The following is a 19,954-nucleotide window of genomic DNA, read 5'->3' on the forward strand; positions in this document are numbered from 1 at the left end:
CCTACAAACCGTATCTCTATATGCACAACAAAGCCATCCATCAAGGACACTTTTCTTGACTGCCTTTTCCCCGGGTTGCTTTTTTACCTTCGGAATATTGTTTTTCCCACTGGACAGAGTCCAGTTACTAAGTGACAAGCTTTGCATACTGTTCAAACATCAGCAAAAAAAATCAAGAGAAGCCAGGTGCAAGTACCCAAAGGAAGAAGTGATTGTTATCATTGGTGTAAAACAAGTATAAAGTATTTGAACAACACCTGAAAGTAATATCCCCATCAAGGGTATGAATATGATAAAAAAAATACGTTATTATAAAGGCCAACAAGAGCTACATCCACAAGATGTTCAATAGAATATTTTAACAATTTACAGGTGTATCAAAATCACAAATAGATCCCTATAGCTTGCCTGTAGTACAAAATGCATTCAAGTTTTCTCAAACATGTAATTCAGTAATTGACCCAGATTCTAATGAAGTAATGACTGACCATACCATTGGATCAACCATTCTCAAGCAACAGCTAAAAGTTGGATATGCAGGTAATTACAAGTAGAAAGGCACTTTCACTAGAACTATTGATGGAGATAAGCATTCCCTGCAGAGGATGATGAATTAAGTATTAATAAACTATAAATTAATGAATTGTCTGTATAGAAATCAATGTAGCATTTCCAGTGTTCAGAATAGCTAAATATATCAAATAAATGTTGTTGTTGTGCTCCATGGAAAATGAATACTGCTTGACAGGAGGAAGAAACTGGAGGGCCTGAAACCTCCTGGCCACAGATCTACCAACAGTAACACTTTTCTAAATGGTGGATTGACAGAATAAATGATTTGATCTAACATCATGTTTTGTATGTCAACCCAACCTCTGATAAATTGAATGTATCATTTGTTTCATCAAGCACACCGTTCTTATCCTTGCTTGATGAAACAAATGATACATTCAATTTATCAGTTTTATTTTGTTCAAGAATCAGCTGGTCAGTACAGGTATTGACCTAAATCTATAAAACCACAGTGCAGTACATGCTATTGCAGAGGATAGGTTGTTACTTTAAAAAATAAATAAACTGTGTAGACCCTAAAGCTTTTTTTTTTTTTTTTTTTTTTTTAATTAAGTAAGTATAGTTGCCTCAGGTATTTTCATTCTACATATTATAAACACCAATGCGATTTACATTCTGTATATACCATGAAATAGTCCCACTTTGAGAAATTGAATGAAAATCCAAAGGGACAGCATGAAATTATATTGGATAATATTTAATGCCCATTCTCATTTAAATACCATTAATATATTATATTGTTTAGAGCTTTACAGCGTTGTATTCATTATAAGAGATATGACTAATAAGTGAAGGTGACCGCATAAAACATTTACCTGAGATCATAGCTGATTTTCTTTGTACACTGGTCTTGACTTCTGGGCTATTGCTAATTTGGTGAAGCATAGCTTTTAGATTGTGACAATAAATCACTAACATGCCCAACAGCTATTTATAAGCAGATAGCAAAATGTTCATTGTCTGAAGCTTGTGAATTACTCTACATCCAATGACAGTATCACATTACACCAGAAAAATGTTATCATCCCATTTAACACTAGTTCTGTCTCATTTTTGCAAGCTTCTTGGTATACTCAAAGGACACAGATAACAGATATATTAAGCATTCCGCCATCTAATATTGCAGTCATTCATAAAGTTTTATTTATTTTAATAGGGTGTTAAAGCAGAATTTCAAAGGAGACATAGAGATGGTCTGCTTGTGTGTGATAGACTGCCCTGTAATAGACACACTTCCTCTAGTAAGTTTCTCTTTGCCCTCTATGCATGGAAGAGATATGGGCTCACATGTTGTCAAAATCTGTATTGTTTTGAATCAATGATCATTGGATTATTAATTTTTATACTGCATGTTTACAGCTAGATGAGTATCAGTGTTGTGCATTTGGTGGCAGGGACAACATATAGTAAAAAGTAAATCAAATACAATCTTTGATCAAATTAGACTGTGAGCTATGAAAGATAATTCAGACAGCTGCTGCTTATAATCTTTTAAATCAAGGAAAATAAAAATTGAACATACAAAAAAAATCTGAGAAATTACACTATGTAACACAATTTTTGTTCCTGGGTAGTAAGTGTTATTTCCTAATTGCTTATGCCTCAAAAGTATAGAAAATGGCTATTATTCCCCACAAACTTTGCTTTTGTGACCAGGACAGTGATATTTTGAAATTTACCTATTTCCAATGAGAAAATGGGTGAATTTGTGTCTTTTCGTTCACATAAAGTCAGAAAAAAACAACATATGAATCCAAATTAACATGTATTTATACTAAAGTAATACAAAAATGACTACAAAATATTTAGAAGTGAGTAGTTTTTCAAGATTTACGATTATACTGTAAATCACTTTCACGAATCAGCCCCCAAATGTAGTCTCCCATCATGTTCTCGTTATACAGTCCTTGGTAGCGGCGTTCAAAGTCCAGTATATCCTGGTGGAAGCGCTCGCCTTGCTCCTCCGAGTACGCTCCCATGTTCTCCTTGAATTTATCAAGATGAGCATCAAGGATATGGACTTTGAGGGACATCCTACAGCCCATTGTGCTGTAGTTCTTCACCAGAGTCTCAACCAGCTCCACATAGTTTTCGGCCTTGTGATTGCCCAGGAAGCCCCGAACCACTGCGACAAAGCTGTTCCAAGCCGCTTTCTCCTTACTAGTGAGCTTCTTGTGGAATTCATTGCACTCCAGGATCTTCTTTATCTGTGGTCCGACGAAGACACCGGCTTTGACCTTTGCCTCAGACAGCTTAGGGAAGAAGTCTTGAAGGTACTTGAAGGCTGTCGACTCCTTATCTAGAGCTCTGACAAATTGTTTGATAAGGCCCAATTTGATGTGCAGTGGTGGCATCAGCACCTTCCGGGGGTCCACCAGTGGCTCCCACTTGACGTTGTTCCTCCCCACAGAGAACTCGGTCCGCTGTGGCCAGTCCCGCCTGTGGTAGTGCGCCTTGGTGTCCCTGCTGTCCCAAAGGCAAAGATAGCAGGGAAACTTGGTAAAACCGCCTTGGAGACCCATCAGGAATGCCACCATTTTGAAGTCTCCTATGAATTTGATGCCATCTCAGAAAAATGCAGATATGTATCCACTTAGGCAGCTGGAACTAAACTGAACTGGTGGGCTTAAGGCCCCTGTATTTATACTACTATTTATATTACTGGGAAGTTCTAGAAGTTACTCCAAGTTTACTCAGCACTGAATCTATCTGGAATGTTCTGGAAAATAGGTAAATTTCAAAATATCACTGTCCTGGTCACAAAAGCAAAGTTTGTGGGGAATAATAGCCATTTTCTACACTTTTGAGGCATAAGCAATTAGGAAATAACACTTACTACCCAGGAACCAAAAAAAAATAAATAAATAATTGTTACACCGTGTTATTACTACTGCAATGCAAGAATTCAGTTGTAATGTGGCGCTTGAGAGACACCTTGTGGTAGATAACTATACTTCCAAATCTATCAAGGAACTGCTATATTTACTTGATCTGTAACTTTGCATTCTATATTCCAGTTGCAAATATGGGTACTGTCGAATGAATTATATCATTTAAGCATAACACTGAACAACTGGTAAAATAATATATATATATATATATATATATATATATATATATATATATATATATATATATATATATATATATTAGGCCTATAAGGTTATCACATACAATATTGTGATTTAATAAAACCTGAAACAATACTTCACAATGGCATAAAAATAGATAAATAAATAAATAAATAAATAAACAGTGGAAAAACACTGTCATGACCAGCAAGGAACTTTGAAAAAAAAAAAATCTTAATTGGGAACTCCAGTTTGAATCAATGGTGATCTCGAAATTGGGATGACAGAATTTATTTACTGGAGGGCGTTTACAGTAGAAGATGCTCTTGTGATTTTAAAATTATGTCCAGTTCTAGCAGTGAACCCAGCCAGTTAGGAGGATTCTAGGTGGCAGATACCCAGTTCACCCCCTGTTAGATGCCTGGTATCATATCTGTCAGGTTCCTGTGTATCTGAGGCTTTGACAGCTGCTGCTACTCCAGTTCCGCTCTCTTTGGTCTGTCTTCATTTTGATAGCTCTGCAGGGCTTTCAAACCCTCACTGAACAGTCTAATCCCATCTGACTGTATCTGAGCAAGATGCCTTCCATTGTGGCAGCTTATTCAAGGCCCCTCTCACGGTTTATCGGCTGCTTAGAGAAGGTGACCAGCAGATCTGGTTGTTTTACTGTAGGAATTATGATACTTTTGTTGAAATTTGAAACAGTCTCTAAAGATTGAAGGGTTCTTCAAAGGTTGTACATATATATATATATATATATATATATATATATATATATATATATATATATATATATATATATATATATATATATATATATATATACTGTGAGACAGCAGGGAGGGGGTTAAAACCTCTCTGCAGTAAAAACATGTGCGGAATGCACATTTGTCTTGTTTAATTGTTTTTCTGTTAATTGTTTTATTGTTAATTATCACCTGCACCTGGCTATGATTGTAAATTAGAGCCAGGTGCAGGGTTTATAAGGAGAGCAGTCAGTCTGCTCAGGGCTGCTGAGTAGGAGGTAGGAAGAGGTACTCTGCCTCCCAGCAGTCGTAAGGGAAAAGTGTGTTGTATTAAACCTGTGTGGTGTTGTTTATTGTGTAGTGGGGAAACAGCCTAGCTGTCCCACTGGTAGTCAGGGTGTTCCTGTGTGTTAGTTAGTGCTCGTACAGAGCTAGGTGTTTGTTTTGTATTTTTGTTTATTTTGGTGTTTATTAAAAATAGCGCACTAGCGCTTAAAAATCCATTTTGTGTGTGCTGGGTCAATTTTTAAAGGGGCAACAAACCTGAGTGGGTGAGTGTTTGTTTACAGTACATAAGCTAAATAAGGTAAAAATGCTATTCAGGTTATGAGCACAAAAGAAGGCTTGGAATATGTTCATATTTTACTATTATAACAATGTTTGTTTTGGTTTTTTTTCTACTGTTATCCGATTAACCAAATATCTCTACAATTTGCCTAAACCTCTGGATTTTTTTTCCTTATTTGGACAGCCCACTGCTGAATACCCCCCTTGTTATATTATCTCTACTGCATTTTAAAGGTCAACGAGGCAGCTTTTATAGATTTCTACATCTACCCAGTCAAATATCAAGCAGCTTTAAAAGTATTCCAACCTGTCTGTCTGTATTACTGTGTGTGCTGTATGTGTGTGAGTATTTACAGAAGCTTCTCTTCAGAGTAGACATTACGAAACTGCATTTGGGCGGGGGGGGGGGGTGATTTCTGTAAACTTCAATGTTATGTAACTACTCTGTTTGGTGTGCCACCCTATTAGCATCCCTTCTTTCTTGCATTTTAAATTAAATGCGATCAAGAAATATACACCCCATTTGCATTTGAATCTGTTTGCATAGTATGCGCATTTGACAGTTGATCAGTTTCAGTTGTCTATGAGCACTGTGATATACCTGACAATGCTGAGGAAGAGTGTAACCACTGCCCAGTGGATATGAGCTTTAAAAGAAGAGCTGCTTCAAACCTCCTAAATCACATTAAGTTCTTCCTTTTTGCACAATAACACAAACCTTTCTTTTATCTACTTAAAGCTGCTAGGACATAAAATGACATGTACTGTAAAGTAGATGCATCCTTATGGAAATGGTGATGCTAATTATGATGCTATTGAAAGCACTGAAACATGAAGAAGCCTAGGTAATGGCCGTTATGTGCATACTTGGCTGGCCCAGGTCAAGTGCTGAAGGTCAAGTTGATGTATTTTTCTGCTGGATAAAATTGTATTGTAGCATTAAGAAACATAGGTAGTGGTCATTATGCGCATGCTTTGTTAGCCCATGTTAAATGCTGAAGGTCAAGGCACATTTAATATGAAATCAATATTGTGTAAAATTGGAACTAGGGTATTTCATAAGTCCACAATTTAGTTTTTATAAGCAATGCAGTCTAACTGGGGCTGAAGGGGTAGCTAGTGGGTTATAATAACTGCAACTGCACCTTTTGTTAGGCATGGCTGGTAATAAGGGGTATTACGTAACTTATTTTTTCTTTGCTGTGTCTGATCAATTCTATAATTTAATATTATTTAGTAGTATTTAACATATTGTTTGTTATTTTCTTTCTTATTTTTTTCTTTATTTATTTTTTACAGAAAACATGCCTCAATACCCTTGGAGCCAGCATCTAGCCAAGCCAAACAACAGCCACCTCTATCCACCCTCACCACACCTGCTGAGAAATGGAGCAGCACTGACCCTCGTCAGATACAGGCAGATACTGCTTGTCAGTCTTGTAGACGGAAAGCTTATGTCAGTGTCGCATGGAGAACTCCCTCTTCTATGCCTTCATGCAAGAAACTCAACCAGCCTTCAGCATCCCCAGCCACATGCACTTTGTCCATTCCCTGATGCATGAGCAGTATACCCTTCTGCACAGTAAGCTGCAGGAACTTGTCAAACTGGCCCAGAGTGTTTGCCTCACTATTGATTTATGATCTAGTCACTGGCCACATGATCATCAACGACGCCCTAAAGACAGTGTTGTTTGCCTGCAAACGTGTCAAGAAGAAACACACAGCGGACAATATACTCCAGTACTACAAGCAAATTGTGGCCACCTACAACATGTCAAGTAAAATTTCCAGTATTGTCACTGGCAATGCTTCCAATATGGTTGCAGGGTTCCATCCTCAAGCCAAAAGCCCCTCAGGACTCCAGTGAAAGTGACCTGGATGGTGAGAGTGTGTCAGATGACAGTCCCATGGAATACCTGCCTCAACACGAGTGTTGTTTTGCACATTCACTTCTGCTTGTTGTGAGAGACGGACTCAAGTCATCAACACAGGCCACCAAAGTCCTGGTCAGTCTTATCCATTAACCTGTGCTGTTAAACTAGGGCAAAATTGGCAAACATTACGTTTTAGTTGCTCTTTCTTTGTCGAGCTGGCGTAGTCAGATTACTGCATGGCACGGCGGTGGCTTAGCCTGAGCATAGTTGCCCTTGAGGTAGCTGCCCACGGTCCTATGCTGGATCAGGCTCAGTTGCCTTCGCCTTTGCCCCTGTTACACAAGGAGTGGTCCAGACAAATCAACCAGTGTTTAAGCACGTTGCGTGACTTTAAACACCACCCATGAATTCAACGATCAAATCAAGACGGGTCGGGTTTAATTCAAAAGACTGGGACAAGCAAGAAGTTATGTTCTGAAGTCATGCTCTGAAGTGGGGGTAGAATCATGTTCTGAGAAGGCTAAGAGAGGGTGAAATCAGATCCTAAGAGGGCCCTGCTTTCTGCTGTGCGAGAGACTAAACCAGGAAACAGGACACTGCATTGATCCGAAAGCAGGTCTTTGTTATTTCGCTGCTAGAAACCAACCACAAAATGAACTGAAGCAAAAGCCAGCAGCTGTGCCTCAGGAAGGTCCTATAGTCCATACCAAAAGAATTGCAACAAGAGCACTTTTACAAACTACATAACTTTTCAATTGCAACACATTCTTTGAATTGTGAGTTGCATCTGATCAACTGAACTATTTCCAGTTGGAAACCTTCCAAAAAGTCAAAGATAATGTTGCAAGACTATTACAAGTTAACTGCTGTCTCCCTTTGAAAATAACTATTGTTTTGCTGAGAGCCGATGCAATACAATGACAAGGACAACCGTCTTCTTTTCTTTCGGTGGAACTTCAGATAGAGAGATAGATGGGAGAAACTGCAATGTTCTCATCACCCTAAGAAGACAGACTTCTTTGTTCAAAATCTATAAGTATTCAGCATATCAAATATAAACATTTTATTACTCTTGAAATTAACTGTAGCTAATGCTATCAAGTTAGTGGATACATTGTTCTAGGAATAGAATATAACTTCCTGTTTTGGAGTGTGCAAGAAATGTATTGTGTTTGTTGAAAATGTGTAACTCAAAGGAGTTGCCTAATAAATGCAGAGAATTTAATCATTGCCCAATTTCTGAGATAATTTGAATATAGAATCAATTGAGGTTGATAACATATTGTCAGTTTGGTAGATCACGTCTAAACTAAATTAACACAGTAAAACTAATTTGATAAATTAGATATTGGAATGATGGGAAGTGTAATTAATTCTTTTGCTTTTTGATATGATATATGATTGATTAAAATGAGAAACAAGTATTGAAAATACTAATGCAAAGTACACCACTGTAATTAATCATAATTAATATCAGTATCTTAGCCATGTATGCCAATAATGTTGTGGTTCTTGTAATCGTTTGACTAAGGAATCAATGAGCTGTATACTGTTCATGAGCATCCCTAACCAACAGCCTTTCCTTTCTGTAAGATTAGATTAGTTGTGCACACTTTTTATTTTTAAATAAAATCTTGTTCTTATATTTCTGACACGTTGTGTGACTGTCAATTACTGTCAAGGGAATTCAGGTTCTACATGATGCTCAACTCATAACGTTATATATATATATATAACTATTAAATAAAAAATGATATTATAAAATTGATATTAAAAAATGTAAAACTTCATCCATAGTGTTCAACGCCATCACTTATGTGCTATGATAAAGGTTCTGCTGTTATGATTAAATACTTCAAAAACTTGTATTTTCTGTGTGGTATAAAGGTAGGTCTATAACAAAAGTAGTACTAGTAAACAGATCAGTGTTTTTAGTTTCCATGTGAAAATAATAAATGATGAATCCTATGCAGTTTAAATTAGTCCTGACATGCCTCTAAACACCATGAAGGTTACAAAAATATTTTCAGAACACTAGTCAATGTAAGCTGTTTACTGTAAATTAAAATGCTGTTGCCACAATTTCTTAGAATTTCAGCCCTGTTTATTACAACATGGAAAGCGGGACTGTTTTCTGCAGGGATACTGGTGTTGATACTGGCAGACTTTGGAAGTTGTATAAACTAATATTGAAAACCTTCTCAAACATCTCTATTATGAGTCAATCAAGAGGATTGGTATATATAAGCTGCCTGTCTTCAGTTCAAGTTCAAGTCACTCACATAGTACTTGCTTAAGTTACCAACATGTTATTTCCTAGATCTCAGGCTGCTTTGCATTTCATTATACCAGACAATGCCTGGGATAAATTCGAAGCCAATGGCAGACATTGTAGTATCTCAGCGAAATCTACCTCAGACCTCCTTGGGCATATCAGAGTAAGTGCTTGTTACACTTACAATTACATAAGCATTCTTGAGGGTCTTTAAAACAAGCAGTGGAAAGCAATAGGCCATACTGAGCATAGCAGATGGCATTTTAATGAGTGTAGTTAAATCGTGTTATGATTCAAGTTATAGATGGTTTTTTTGCATACTGGATAATATTTAGTGTACTATTAATGTGATAATACTAAATTGATGGTCATATAAAACTGAATGTGTTATGTTTCACATCATTGTAAAACATAAAATATACTGAAACAGAAACAGAAATATTTCAATATTTATAAATAATCACAACAATATTATTGCATGAGCCAGATTACAGCAGGGATGTAGAAATATTTTCTCTAATCAACCATTTGGGCCGATGGTTCAATCCAGAGAAGCTTGGATGGAAGCGTCTGTAACAAGCTGCTTCCGGAGCATTGATATGTGTATTGTTTACGTGAACCTGTCACCCAGGTCAACCCTGCTTTATCAAAAGCAGTGTGAAATCGCGTACCCGACCTGCATGACACCGGGTCCTGACCCAGGTAGGTTTCGACCCAGGTAGAGCATTCCAGTGTGAAATGAGCTATAGATTACTGGACCACATCACCTTCCCAATAAAAAATAACAGCAAAAATGGTTTTAAACCTCTCAGAACTAATCAGAATGTGTCCTTTGATAATATCACAGCATGTACTTCACAAATCACTTTCAATGGTGATGACAAGGTCCAGTAATTAAAAAATAAGTCTCTGTTATTACAGCATACAATTACGTTAATGTAGTTTGTTGCTACATTAACATAATTGTAATTATATTTGGAAAATGATATACTATGTCTGGAAAAGTAAGTAAACATAAGCAGTGTTTGACAAATATGGGGATTTCTGGATTTGTAAGCAACCGCGAGAGCAGCTTGCCCAGACCTACACTGTGCCAATCAGTGGTGGTGATTAATGGGTTTGCAATGATTAATTGCAAAAGTTAATTGGATTGGGCATCCAAGTGCTTATAGGAAGTGTCTCCACTGCTGGCAGTATTCACAGGCAATGTCTCTTACTGCAGGACAACAACCAGTGACACACCACATGGTTATGGACAATAGCATCAATCCACTGCTGTGGGAGGCCGAACCCTGATGCCAAGGGCTAACAACCAGGAACCAAAAATCAGCATGACTTGGTGAGGCAATCTGTAAAACCCTTGAACTGGGTCAAAAGTGTAAACCACAGGATCCAAGCTGTCATTTGAGATAAAGCTCCTCAAATCAGTGCTGCCTTTCCTATCCAATTCCTTTGTATCTCAATACTTGCTACAATATCATGTAAAACTGGTACATATATATGTTTTGTTCTTTTGTTATTTTCTTTTCAGGATTAGGTCCTTTTTTTAATAACTGATAGTAGGGATAATTCTAAAAATATATGCTTTATTATACTGTTAGACACCTCGCCAGCCACTCAATAATCATTTTAGTAATGATAGAGTTTAAAACTTGAGTCTGGACACATACAGAAAAAAAAAAGTTTAGGATGAAGCACAAGGGGAAATACATTAGAACAGTTAGAAATAAAATCCAATAAAAGAGGTACACAGTTTCTCAAATGCATGATACTGTGCATACCCCTTTTAATTTATACATTAATTGCAGACTAACTTTTACCTTGTGTTCCTAAATAAAGATCAACACTGTAGATGCCCTAAACATTTTCACACTGCTGTTTAGCACACAAGTTAACGTTGCAAACATTTTATTAATCCTCTTCTGAAAAACAAGTGCAGCGAATGGCAACAAAAAGGAAAGAATAATCTTTAAACATGCAATAATTAACTATGAGCTGGAAACATGCGTCTGTTTAATATATTATAGTTTTAGCTCAAATACTATTCTCATGGCAGGAAGAGTTATGTTCAAGGAGCATTCATCCCATAGGAATGCATTAGTCCCTGAGGAAATCCGAACCTCCAAATTTAGGGTATGCAGAAAGAAAGAAACATTTGATATTTGATAATGTATGGATCATAATGTAAGCACAACAAAAAATATACCAAATATACTTGAATTTACCTTGAGAGCATTGAAATGACAGTAAACAGAAAACGAGTACATTCAAAGGTCACAAGAACACAACTGGTACTGTATACCATTTTGAATTCAACATGCCTTTTTTTTCGACGCTTGTAAAAAGACACTTAGATCACAGACGTGTATGTAATAGGCCTCAGTAAACTGTAGTCACAAGATCTCCAATGTTGATAGAAATATCACTGTAATGTTGTGCAATTTATTAACCTGTAACCAACTTTTTTGTGATTCCTATGAAAGACTACTTCATAAGAGATTCAGTATCTCCCAGCTCAGCCAGTCAACACACAGAGAGCTAATACAGTACTACAGGTCTTTTTTTCTGAAGGGGTTCCTGGTAGAAGTTTGTTAATATTGTGACTAATATTGAGATTTGCTATTTCCCTTCTAGATGTTTTGGTATTCTTAAAGCTGCAGTGCTCCACAATATTTTCCACCAAAAAAATCCTTTTGTACTACATTGACAACTAGACATTTTGGCTAACCTGTTTGTTTACAATATGTAGAACTAAATAATCACCCTAATACTGCAACTATGGTATGGGTAGGGATACCTTCAGTTAATGAAGCTGTGTGGTCCAGTGGTTAAAGAAAAGGGCTTGTAACCATGGAGGTCCCTGGTTCAAATCCCACCTCAGCCACTGACTCATTGTGTGACTCTGAGCAAGTCACGTAACCTTCTTGTGCTCCGTCTTTCGGGTGAGACGTAATTGTAAGTGACTCTGCAGCTGATGCATAGTTCACACATTCTAGTCTCTGTGTTAAGTCGCCTTGGATAAAGGCGTCTGCTAAATGAACAAATAATACTACTTATAAAGCTAATATTTTTAACATAGGCTTGTGAGGTAAGACAATTCTATTGGGCACTGCACCTTTAATTAAAAGAAAATAAGGCAAACTTTTAAAAAAGTCTTTGTCAGTCTTTGGGATCTAAGACATTAGAAACAAAGAGGAAACTGGTCATTTCCTTTGAAATATGGGAATATAATGAATCTACTAATCATCTGACTATGATAATAATACTGCATCTTCTGGTGGAGTGCTTTGAATTAAAATCATCTAATCTTATTTAAATGACTCCTACATAGCCTGTAACTTCTATTTTATTCAGAATATTAATAATCTAAAACATCTTTCAGTATTGTTTGTCTCTGGAGAGGGCTAGGATTTATAATAGAACATGTTTACTGTATTTTAAATATTCACTTCAAGAATCCACCTAACGTAACCTACAATATTTAACCCAAATCTTCTGTAAACAAAGGCACAGCCACTGGCTGTTGCTATTCCAAATACCCAACAACTCCACACTGCACACAATGGGTAGGCAGACACTGTAGGGAATCACATTGTATGTTTAAATGTAACTGACTTCAGTCTTTGTGCGGGTGCTTTACCTCCTTGTTATTGTGCAACTTATTTCACTTTGAAACTGTTCCTGCCCTGACACTTTAAGTTTGCTTCCTGTGTTACAGATAATAGTGTGAATATGGATATTCATACAAACAAAATAGGGACTGATTTATTGCACATTACCCAGATGTGCAATTTGCACCATGTGTTTTGTGAAAAAAAAACAACCTTTTTCAGTGGTCTTGATTTAAACGTACTGTACTTTAAAAAATTACTATCCTCTGATCTATAGGTCATCCTCCGCTTCTTTGGAAACCATTCAATTATCTGTGTTTGTGCCCATTGCAACAATACCTTTAACTGATAGCTTCACACAAATCTGCCAAACCTTCTTATTCACGTAGGTTATTCGCTCAGCTTTCTTATTTGCAAAAAACTGTCATATGAAACTAATGGGCTCTGGAATATGAAGGACATAGCTAACCTGTCTGTGACATACCTGAATGTTTAGTTATGGTTTATATTTAATAAATGATGCCCCTCACATGTTCTCTGATTGATAAATAAACTTTTGGGTTGAACTTGTTCATAAAATATTAATTTAAATTGTATGTCTGGGGTATCCAGACAAAATCCCACAGTACATAATCTACATGGACAAAATCCCACAAAACCAAAAATGGACAAAATCCCACACCAAGTATATATAATATAAATCATGTAAAGATGACCACAGTAATTCATTCACAGTAACCTTCAGGTGAGGCTTTTATTTTATTTTGAAGCCCCCCTTCAGCTTTTCTGGTTGGATTCCTGCTTTCCTGTCACAAGAACTATAAAACAGGCAGAGATTAAAATTGTGAAGATAGAACTTTATTAAATATTTACAAATACTATTTACATAGATTTACCAGCTCACACGTTTTTGAGAGCAGTAAGGACACTGTGAATACAGATCCAGGGTGGAATACCCTGGATGGATCTGTATTCACAGATTTATGTGCTGCATCCCGCAGTCCTGCGAGCAGTAGCCATGAAAGGAGTCCTCACAGTAAAAACCTCCGATGACTCCTCATCTCCCGTCACCAACATATCCTGGTGGACAGTCTCTAAATTTGCTCCCACAATCCAGGCACTCAGAAATGGTGAACTCTTTGTAATATTCCTTTTTTGTTTCTTTGTTGTTCCAAGTTGAAATGCCTGTGAGATATAAAATATATATTTAGAAAACGATTGAGTGTGAACAGCCAATCAGCTTCCAGATCTAGCGGGCTTCTATTTCGCATAGATGCCCCCTGGAACGTTGAAGTGCTTAACTGTGAACTAAATTTTAAATCAATCTGTGCATAAATACTGGATTTTTCCTTTAACATTCTAATCTGCAACTAATCTGATAACATAAAAAGCTACTTAAACAGCAGTGTGTAGTGGTTAGGGCTCTGAACTCTTGACCGGAGGGTTGTGGGTTCAATCCCCAGTTGGGCACACTGCTGCTGTACCCTTGAGCAAGGTACTTTACCCAGATTGCTCCAGTAAAAACAACCCAACTGTATAAATGGGTAATTGTATGTAAAAAAAAAAAAAAAAAAAAAAAAAGTGATATCATGGAACAACTGTAAGTCGCCCTGGATAAGGGCGTCTGCTAAGAAATAAATAATAATAATAAATAATAATAATAAAACAAGTAAAATCATGTCTTAATGAAGGCTCAATTCGCAGCCACTGGACAGCAAATCAACAGGAAAGACACGATTGGTCCACAATTCTGTCATCAGCTGGATCAAATAACACCCTGCCTCAAAACCAGCCAGTCAAACTACCAACACTGTTTCAGTTCTTTCCGCACCAGCCAATCCATTTTAAGTTGATTTAAAGGCTTTGCCTAGTGGGGACTTGGTCTACCGATCCTCCACTTGGTGGATGTGTAACCATGCCCAAGTCCCCACTTAGATAGGTAGACAAGAACACAAATGTTTTGCTATTATGCATTTTTATAAACACATTTATGTTCTTTTTTTTAACTCATATTTTTGGTTGTGCAGATGCTCTATGTGCCGCGCATGAATAAAAATAACATTTATATATTCATTACATAAAGGTTTCTCTAGGCCTTTTAGGTCGTTGAAAACTATTGTATTAATACTCATATGTATTACTCAACACATGGGACTGAATTAAACTTATCACATTCGTCACAATCTCCTCCTCTGGTTGGTCTGAAATAAACGGTGCTGATTGTTTATTTTATTTCCTTCTATCAATGTCACGCCTACCCTGTTGTGTCACTGTGGGGGTGTGCGCGCGCAACTGTACCAGATTGGATGTAGCAGATGCACGCGGACCTCTTGCTGCGATACCCTTCACGACCCGACGACAGTTGCTGGTTCTGTTGATGCTGTCTGGTGCTCGATAGCCCTCGAGCTGCGGCAGGAAAGGCTTGGTGTGGAGATGTCGAGCCCAGTGAAAGATCGCTGCTGTAGCGGGTTGTAGTGTGGGACAGGCCGGAAATCTTGCAGTCCTTCGGAGCTAACCTCTGCGGTTGGGGAAGCTCTGGGAACAGTGGGCTGAAGAGAAACGAGGGCTGGAGAGGACCAGGCAATACTGATGCAGCAGGCGAGCTTGTAAGAAGGTGGTTACGGAGATACAAAACAGTAAACAAAGACTAAGGCGAGTGCGAGAATCATCAGGGAAAACAGCCTAACAGGTACATTATTAACAACTCTTCAAATCAGCACATATTCTTTATTATTCATGGAGTTGGTTGCAACACTGCGTCTGTATGCAGCCATGTGTGAGGCGAAACCAGCACGACAAAGCAGTAACTGAGTACCGTACCTCTGCAGCATCACTTCCCCCTCTCTGCTGAGTGAACTGGTAATGCAATATAAACCTCGATCATAAATGTAGCTTTTTATGGTATATTTCTACTTAGAGTAAAATTATTTGGATGCATTCTGGTGACAAAACATATTGTGCTGCTTGTGAAGACTGGTATGCGTACTGTTGCGGTGCTTGCATTGGCATTCAGACTTGTTCGTTGTTGAGAGGAAGTGTACTTTCACCGCAAGTTTTAGATTGAGACAAGCAAGCATTGTGTTGAATCATTTTAATCTCATGCACTCGCAAACTGCCAGGAAAGTCGTCGTAAACTAAGCACATGATGAAATGTCAATGGCATCAGCACTCTGACTCCTGAGATGAAAGCTAGGGTTTTCAGTTATATATATAGAGAGAGAGAGCGATGAATGATGACTGTGCTCTTCATAATCAGGAGACACAAATAAGATCATTTTATCAGTTAGCACGAACTCTAAAAACCTGCTCCACCAACCTTTTTCTTTTCGAGTTTTTACACTTTTCCAGGTAATAAAAAAATCTGTGGTTAAGTTGGTTGTCATGAACAGGGTGCTGTACTTGCTGTAAACACTCTGAAGTGTGTGTTGACGGAAGTATTTTAGACTTGTGACTGGTGGTTCATTTTCAGCCCACTGCCCAGGTGATGATGGTAGCCATGCCAGTGAAAAAACTAATATATATATATATATATATATATATATATATATATATATATATATATATATATATATATATATATATGTATATATATATGTATATATATATGTGTGTGTGTGTGTGTGTGTGTGTATATATATATATATATATATATATATATATATATATATATATATATATATATATGTATGTGTGTGTGTGTGTGTATATATATATATATATATATATATATATATATATATATATAATTTCAATGAGGCTGTTGTGTTTTGTTGGCAGACATCATGTGGACTGAGTTAGTAGGGTCCCTCTTCTCAGTTTATATTATATCCATATTGGCAGAGGAAAGCAAAGAAACATTTTTTATGCACTCCTTGGTTTTGGTCTCTGACATTATCTAAACTTTTTTTGAAATAGACACTTGACCGGGAATTGCCCAGTTATTGTAAGTAAGGCTGGGCAATTAAGATGTTAAGTGTTTGGATTTCAACCAGGGTTGGAGTTAATTCCTTTTTAAAATTAATTTCCAATTCCAGTTCCGGTTCGCATTCACCTTTAATCAATTCTAATTCCAAATCCAATTGACTTGAACAAAAAGGAACTAGAATTGAAAAAAAACAACAAAACAAAACAAAAAAAAACCCTGATTTCAAAAAGTGGCCACATTTTTTAAAACTGTTATGAGATTTATAATAAATCTAGGCCTGCTGGGTCATTTTTGGTCGATGCAGGTTATGATTGTGAACTTTGTTTTTATCCAAGGTGGCGTGATAAATAGCCTGTATTTTTTACATTTCATTTTGTTGAGCAATTTTCCAAATACAATCATACTATTGCAACTAATTAAAATGTGCTTGAAATGAATACTGAAATGTTTCATTTTTATTTTATAACATACTGTTTTATTGGTTAGGTTAGCATTGATGTGACACTGATCACAGATAATTATTTCTTTACTTTTCTGAAGCTTTATTTTGTGGCAGCTATGAAAGTTATGTTTTTTGTATCATTGGTTCATGGTACAAAGTCAGTTTACTGCAAGAGAGAGATTACAGTTTATAATTTTAGTACTTAGGCTAATTGTTAGCTCTGTCTGGGTGGTAGTCCTACAGTACCCAATCAAAAAAGAAAAAATGTCATTCCACAAAATCTTTGGGGATAAAGGGTACTTCTTTGGACTTTAGAGTACTGCATCAGTAGCGTTGAGTGTTTTGTAAAGTACAGTACAAGTATGGTATGTGAACATATGTTTCAATCTGTAGCCTAGATCACATTTTATAGTACTCCTTCAAACAAACTAGGTGGATCACTTTATTGTTTACTATAGGGACTGTTCTGTTGCTTGTTTAGGCCCGACACTTCTCATTTGAGCACTTCGTCATGTCTGTGCCCTGGAAAACAGGCCTACTATTCGGTCTGTTGTTACTGACATTTAACTCCATTAGTAAACAATGATCTTAAGAGAATTAAACAAAATACAATAAAAAACATGTAGTAAAGTAGGATTGTCTGTAAATTGCCGGATGATAATAATTGTTATTTATAAAAATGACAGCTCCTTCAGTCTAACTTAATACTTTGATTAACCTGTTCAATCCCAGGAGCATCCTCCTCTTATTTATTTGCAAGTTTGAGCATATCCAGTGGATTATGCTTACAATCCCACATAATATGTTATTATTGCAATTTTCTTGCTTTCTTGAATGCAGTTTGTTTTTCAAACTATAATTTTCTGTTTTTCCCAAATGTGATACCATGTATGTCATCCTATAGTATTCAACTGGGTATTTGATGATGGAAGTGTTACAGGTAAACTGGGTATTCAAGATTGGAGAGAGACCATTTAGAGAAGTAGTACTGTACAGTAAAAAGGACAAAAGGCAAGGCTAAATCCCTATACTTTCAGCCTGTCTGTAGAAATAATTAACAAAGTGATCTGCTTTACAGTCTTGTATATTAATGCAGTTCAAAGAACAAATCAATTTTTTTGTTTTCTTTTTAACTCCTCTCCAAGTGCATAATTCATAATTCTACTGTACAACTATGGCCAAAAGTTTTGCATTACCTAGAATGTCAGGATTGAGACATCATTTAATATATATATATATATATATATATATATATATATATATATATATATATATATATATATATATATATATATATATATATATAATATGTGTGTGTGTGTGTGTGTGTGTGTGTGTGTGTATATATATATATAGGAACATAATATATATTTTATTTAACATCACTTAATCAAAGAAACTACAAAATAATATCACAAAAGTCTACCAGAAGCCATAATAGTATACAGTATTTCATGTTAGATTTCGAAATGTCACATTAAAACACAGGTTTAATTCGGTTCTATGAAACAACATTAGTTCATTCTATAGGGTGATGCAAAACTTTTGGTCAGAGCTGTATTCTTTTTTTGCTTGTGAAGATAGAGAATGAGATAAGATGCTGGGCCCAGGGAAAGTGTTTAAAAGGGACCAAGAACAAAGTTCACAGAAACAGTACTTGGAACTGCAAACTCAAATCAAAATGATTACTAAATGATTACTTTTCACAAGTTTTTACAAAGGAGGATACGGACAACATGCCCCACATAAATTTAGCATAGCAGAGGCAGAAGTGTTAAAGGGACTAGGAGCTCTTAAAATAAACAAATCCCCTGGGCTAGATGAGATCATCCCAACAGTACTCAAAGAAATGAAAGAAGTTATTTAAAAGCTGCTAACCAAGATCATTCAACAGTCTCTTGACACAGGGGTTGTACCAACAGACTGGAGAATTGCCAACATAATACCGATCACAAAAAGGGAGACAAAACCGAACCAGGTAACTACAGACCAATAAACCTGACTTCTATTATATGTAAACTTATGGAAACTATAATAAAATCCAAAATGGAAAATTACCTATATAGTAACATTGTCCTGGGAGACAGTCAGCATGGTTTAGGAAAGGGAGATTGTATCTAACTAACCTGCTTGATTTTTTTGAGGATGCAACATCGGCAATGGATGATTGCAAAGCATATGACATGGTTTGTTTAGATTTCCAGAAAGCTTTTGACAAAGTCCTGCATAAAAGATTAATTCTCGGGGCTCCCGAGTGGCGCATCCAGTAAAGGCGCTCTGTGTGGAGTGCAGGATGTGCCTTATAGTCTGGACGTCGCAAGTTCGAGTCCAGGCTATTTCTTTGCCCACCGAGGATGGGAACTTCCAGGGGACGGCGCTCAATTGGCCGGTTTTCTCTGCTTTTTCCAGAGAAAAAACGACTAGAGACCTGTTTTTTGCGTCTTTTTGATGATGTCGTACAGGGTCTGACATGGGACCGGAAAGGGAAAATTGCGATGTCGGACCAGGTCCGACATAGGACCGCAAAGGGTTAATTGAAAACACTGCACTGGTGCCCAGTTTTATTATTTTCTATATTTTCTTTTAGCCCACAGAGGGCGCTGTTGTCCGTGGCCTGAATACCGTCACCGGTAAACAGGAGCATAGAAATATTAATACTGGTATAAACAGTTAAATGTTGCCGCACTCATAGGTGCTTTGAAATAATAAATAACAAAAGAAAGAAAAGGGAAAATAAAACTACAAAATAAAGGTGCTGCTTACGCAGTGCCCCCACTGCCGCTAAGCCAGTCAGCTCGGGTCTCCGTCCTACGCTGTTATCTACTATACACTGGGGTGGCCAAGGTTCCCCTTCTGCTCATACCCGTTCC

At 36.9% G+C, this 19,954-nt stretch overlaps 1 protein-coding gene across 13 annotated transcripts in view; it reads left to right on the forward strand.

Moving 5' to 3' along the window:
* The first annotated feature begins 14,976 nt into the window (after positions 1-14,976).
* Positions 14,977-19,954, forward strand: part of LOC117424017 (inositol hexakisphosphate and diphosphoinositol-pentakisphosphate kinase 2-like) — a 47,367-nt gene continuing 42,389 nt past the window's right edge. For 7 of the 13 annotated variants that reach the window (XM_059022884.1, XM_034924820.2, XM_059022900.1 and 4 more), the window contains exon 1: positions 14,978-15,406. The gene's annotated coding sequence lies outside the window, so the exon portion shown is untranslated. Of the gene's footprint in view, positions 15,407-18,978; positions 19,063-19,954 lie in introns of all 13 variants that reach the window. The other 6 variants (XM_034924849.2, XM_034924847.2, XM_059022931.1 and 3 more) reach the window with 3 other exon arrangements.

This window comes from Acipenser ruthenus, chromosome 1 (genome assembly GCF_902713425.1).
Source record: "Acipenser ruthenus chromosome 1, fAciRut3.2 maternal haplotype, whole genome shotgun sequence".
Classification (NCBI taxonomy): domain Eukaryota; kingdom Metazoa; phylum Chordata; class Actinopteri; order Acipenseriformes; family Acipenseridae; genus Acipenser; species Acipenser ruthenus.